Source organism: Rhinolophus sinicus, chromosome 16, assembly GCF_057876585.1.
Source record: "Rhinolophus sinicus isolate RSI-liver-muscle chromosome 16, RSI-T2T, whole genome shotgun sequence".
Classification (NCBI taxonomy): domain Eukaryota; kingdom Metazoa; phylum Chordata; class Mammalia; order Chiroptera; family Rhinolophidae; genus Rhinolophus; species Rhinolophus sinicus.
Genome location: NC_142516.1, coordinates 112,384,298 through 112,389,978, shown reverse-complemented (window position 1 = coordinate 112,389,978; position 5,681 = coordinate 112,384,298).

Genomic DNA, 5,681 nt, shown 5'->3' with positions numbered 1-5,681 from the left:
TTTATCAACATGATATGTGAACCTTATTTCTCCTTTACATGTGATATCTGAATAATATTTATGTATAAATAGAGCCAATCTCAAAAATGTTCATTTTCATTGACAGAAGAATTCAACAAGCTAATTTATGTTAACCAATGTCTTTCCAAGAGGTGCAATTTCTCAAAGCTTTTGGGGAACCATTTTAAATATTACTTTTAATATTTATTTCTACTAAAATAATTTTCAAGACTAAAATTTTGAAAGCTGTGAATGAGAGGTGAGGATAGAAACCTAACTCAATAAAGAACTGGACTATCACAGATGGATCCATGTTACCGTGGGCCCGACATAGATTTTTCAATTAGCAACTGAATCCATTTTAACTTACCACACAGAAGAACACACAAGAAGTTTAGGGGAAAGAGAAGCAGATAAGGAAATTTTATTTTATATGCAAACACTGAAATAGTAACTATCTAGGGGGAAGAGGAAGATAAGGCACATAAAAATATCTCAGGTGAACACTTTAAGTGAGGTGAGCGTGGGGACCAATAACTGAATTAAGTAATATTTAAATGTTATAATTTAAAAATTGTAGTAAAACATACATAAGATAAAATTTATCATTTCAATTATTTTTTAAGTATTCAGTGGCCATAAGTACATTTCCATGATTATGCAACAATCACCAACATCCATCTCCACAACTTTTTTTATCTTCCCAAACTGAAACTCTGTACCCATTAAACAATGACTCCCCATTGCCCTCTCTTTCCAGCAGCAGGTGCCACCATTCCACTCTGTCTGTGTGAATGTACCTACTTCAGAAAACTTAGATAAGTGGAGTTATGTGTATTTGTCTTTTTGTGATTGGCTTATTTCTCTTAGCATAATGTCTTCATTGTTAATCCATGTTGTAGCATGTGTCAGAATTTCCTTCTTTTTAGAGGCTGAATGATATTTCATTGTATGTTGATCCAATGTTTTGTTTATCCATTCATCCTGTTAGGGACACTTGGGTTGCCTCCACCTTTTGGCAATTGTGAATAATGTCACTATGAATATGGGTGTACAAATATTTGTTCAAGTTTCCTCTTTCAATTTTTTGCGGTATACTCATATATCCAGAGTTGAAATGGACCATATGGTATTTCTGTTTTTGTTTTTGTTTTTGAGGAAATACCATACTGTTTCCATACCTGTTGAAGCATTTTGCATTCCCACTACCAGTGCACAAGAGTTACAATTTTTTCTCATCCTGGACAACATTTGTTTATTTTGTTTTCTTTCTTTCTATTTTTCCTTCTGTATCTTGTTTTGTTTTTGTTTTTCAATAATAGCCATCCTAATGTATGTGAAGTAATAGCTCATGATTTTTATTTACATTTCCCAAATGATTATTGTTTTTGACCATCCTTCATGGGCTTTCTTTGACCATTCCTATATGCTCTTTGGAAAAATGTCTGTTCAAGTTCATTGCCCACTTTTTAATTTGCATTGTTTGTTTTATTGTTGGTGAGTTGTAGAAGTTCTTTATATATTTTGGATCATAGTCCTTTATCAGATATATGATTTGCAGATATTTTCTCCCATCCTGTGGATCGCCATTTCACTCTATTGATAGGGTTCTCTGATGCACATTTTTTAAAAATTTTGATGTAGTTCAATTTATTTTCATTTTTAATGCAAGATTGTTTTAAAAAATAAGAATTAATCTTAAAATGTGATGAACAAAATATCAAAAATTTAAATATAGTCAGGTCAGTAGTACCGATATTTTCTTTGCCTCAGGCTCCACTGTGTCTCAGCATAGCATTGTTCTGTGCTGTTTCTACACTATGCATTGTGAAACATATGAAGTCCTTTTGGTTCTATTAACACAGGTGGACACAACATGTAGGGAAGATTCTACAGGAGAGGTTCTGCATTGTGCAATAAATAGTACCAGATTAATGTAAGTTCACAATTCTCTTTATTTGGATTTTATTTTAGGAGAGGATAAAAAATGAAATTCAGGTCTATACATGCAGCTGTTTTGTTATTCTTCTTCTCTTCTTCTTCTTCTTCTTCTTCTTCTTCTTCTTCTTCTTCTTCTTCTTCTTCTTCTTCTTCTTCTTCTTCTTCTTCTCTTTCCCCTTTCTGTACAAATTTGATTATTCCTATTAGTTAGAAAATAGTCTTATTACTTGCTGGGAATCACAACTGGAAACAGTGCCCCAAGGGAGTCACCCCAGGAGGAGATGCCTCAGTAGGGCAGGTGACAAAGTGCATACAAAGTTACTTTGCTTATACTGTTGTGCTGAAAGCTTCCCCTAACCCAAATAAATCATATTTTCATGTTATATAGAAAAATCACAAGTCAAGAAGTCTGCAAATGTTCTGAAAGCTCATGAAAGTTTCAGATATTAATAGATTAAATAGATTTTTTCCAAATGTCAACATATGGCACTCTAAAGGTTCTTTTTATCATAACCACTAGTGACTACATGTAGATTTACCTTGCTGAACAGAGAGTATGCATTTCTCATTGTTCTACAACTCTGTACCTCTGCTTTTGTCAAAGGAAAACAATAAACTAGATTAATGTACATTTTCTTCTTTGTAATGTTTCCCATTGTCAAACACTGAAACCTTCTTTTTTAAAAATGGTTGAATCAATGGTTGACTTTGTTTTGAAGCTTGTATTTAAGAAGGTATTTTAAAAGAATAATGTTCATGCTCTTAACATCCTTAGAAATCATCCTCAAAGACCACTGCATCACTTGTCAATCGAGTAGACAATGCCATGTTAAAAATAAAGACCATGAAAGTTGTTTGTAAACTGTTTTGAGTTGGAGCAGTTTACTTTCTCAACAGATAAGACCAGAGGGCTTTTTTTCTTTTTTAACAAAGTGAAATTCAATTTTATAAAGTTATCTGAATCTTTTTAGCTCCTTTCTTTAAACAGGCATAGTAAAATCTTTCATGTGAATTTCATTAAGCTTCAAGGTCATTAGGAGAAAATGGTAAGCATATCAATGACAAAAGTGTTTTGCATTTAATGCGGGTGTTCGCCTCTCAAATAGATATGTGTTAAGACAATAGACTCCTTTATTCATTGTCTGCTATTACTACTAGTATATTTGGAAAGAGTTCATAATATACCACATATTCTCTCACCTTCTTTTGTAACTAAGAGTGTACCTACCGTACAATATATACCTTCGTGTCACTACAGTTATTTTTACTTTCAGTGAACTAAAAAGAGAAGAGAGAGAGATAGAGAATAGATTATTATTTCTTAACTGATTTTAATTATATCTGAATATCCAGGATCATTCCAAAATTTTGATATACATATACACACACACACACACACACACACACACACACATATATATATATATATATATATATATATAGAGAGAGAGAGAGAGAGAGAGAGAGAGATTAAATATATGTGTGTGTATATATATTTATTTATATACTTACTTATTTATATTTAATCCAAAATTAGACTTTACAATAGAAGGACAGTTTCATAAGTTTGTTAAAATTATGGAAATTCACAATCTGCACTTACTGTGTTTTTATAATACATATCCATGGTTTTAATTGAGACTGATATCCACAGCAGAGAAACATATTAGAAAAACAAATCTAAATTATGTTTTTAAAGTCTAAAATATATTCACTTGTAAGGGCAAGAATCTAAGATTTTACTTAATTATGTTTTATATGCTCATCTCAAAATAATGTTGCAACAAGAATTAATTATACATGTTAATGTGCAGTAATATAAACTGAAATTATTTAATGCAGGTACATTAAGATACAGGATTTTAAATATTTTTAATCTCATATATAACTTACAGGTACAATTCACTGGAATTTCAAAGATGATCATAAAAACAGAAGATTTTCTTCATGTAAGTTAATAATCTGTGTTGTCAATAAATTTGTAATAGTGTGCTATGTGAGCTTATTAATTGGTGTAACTTGCTGACAATTGTGAGCACTGCATAAAATTTTGAAAACACATTGTTAGTAAAGAAAATCTCTACACTGAAGAAAATATATATTTAAATTAAAATTAAGAACAATACAAAAATGTATTTTGCATTGAGATCATTTGGTATTTCTCAAGAACAAAAAGATTAGTTACAGTAAAGTCTTCATTAATTAGCATGCTCTAAAATAGCTATGTATAATTAATTACATTTTTGATTGAGATTTCATTGGCATAACTCCTATTTCAATTATTTATCAATTTTCTATAAATTCATTAGAATAGCTCCTTCTGTAATAAATATTCTTAGCAACAGGATGTTTAGCTAAGTTTATTCATTTTTTGAAATATAAATTGAGTTTGTCTTGTGGTATAGAATGTTTTGAACACTAGAAATACAGAGATTAATAAATCCTAGCTTCCTATCTATTGATATCTCATATTTAGACATCCATCAGAAATGTTGAGAATGCCTATGCAATATATCACTGGCTAAAACAGGTACTGCTAAACTTTTCAATCTTTGACAATATAATAGGTAAAAATTATATTCTTTATAATTTAATATGTATTTGTTAGGGTATGTTGGTCATTTTCATATTTTAGGGTCCATTTGTAGTGCCTATAGTGTAACATATATTTTTATATCCATTTCTCATTTTTACTTGGGCTGTTGCATTTTTTTCCTACTGATATATGCAAACTGCTTATATATTAGATGTGGATTATGGTGACTTCTTTGACATATAAATTTTTTTATAAAAATAGTCAAACATCATTGTTTTTATTTATGGCCTTTGAATATTGTATCACACTTAGAAAGATTCTATTTCAGCATGCTATATAATTCTCCCAAATTTTTTATGATGACTTTTTGTAGGTTCATTTTTTTTTAACATTTAAATATTTAGTTTTTATGGTATGAAGTGTCATTATGGGTTCAAATTACTTATTTTTTTTCTAAAATAATCTCATTGGTTTGAAGGTCACTTAAATGCTCGTAAATTTTGCCCTTTTCTGGATTTCAATTAACCTGGATTTCTGTCCATATCCCATTATTTCTCCATTTTAATATTATTTATATTATCACTGCACAATAGTATAATTTACTTTTACTACCTAAAACAAATAGAATTTCTCCTCCAATTCTAATTTCAACTGGTTTGTTTCTCCTGACCTTTTAGTAATAACATACGGCTTGATGAAATGAGGTCTGGGGTAATTTTTGGATGCCAAGAAAAAAACTGGTGTGGCGCTTCTCCCCGGACAATTGAGAAAACACATGAAAACTCAATCAGGCCTCTAGGGCAAAACGTAGTCATCTACAAATTCTTGAAAGAGCTTACAAAGCAGAGACTTCTCCCATGGAGAAGATTAGAACTGGTCCCATGTTAGTATGTTGAATTTCTCTAATTTTGAAGAGAAGGAGACAGAGTGGAACCCATGGGCTGATTACTGCATCGGCCTAAGACTGAACGTGTATGGAAGCCACGTGCAGAGCAGCTTCCTCCAGCTGTCCCAGACATGGACTATGACTTGTCAACTTCTACACCACTTTCTGTCACTTTGTGACTGCTGACTCTAAACATAAACTCAAATCCACACCTGCCCCAAGGCCCTGAAAAGAAAATTAGATACCTATCTGAAAGGGTCTGTATTAGTTTCCTATTGCTACTATAACAAATCATCACAAACTTAATGGCTTAAGATA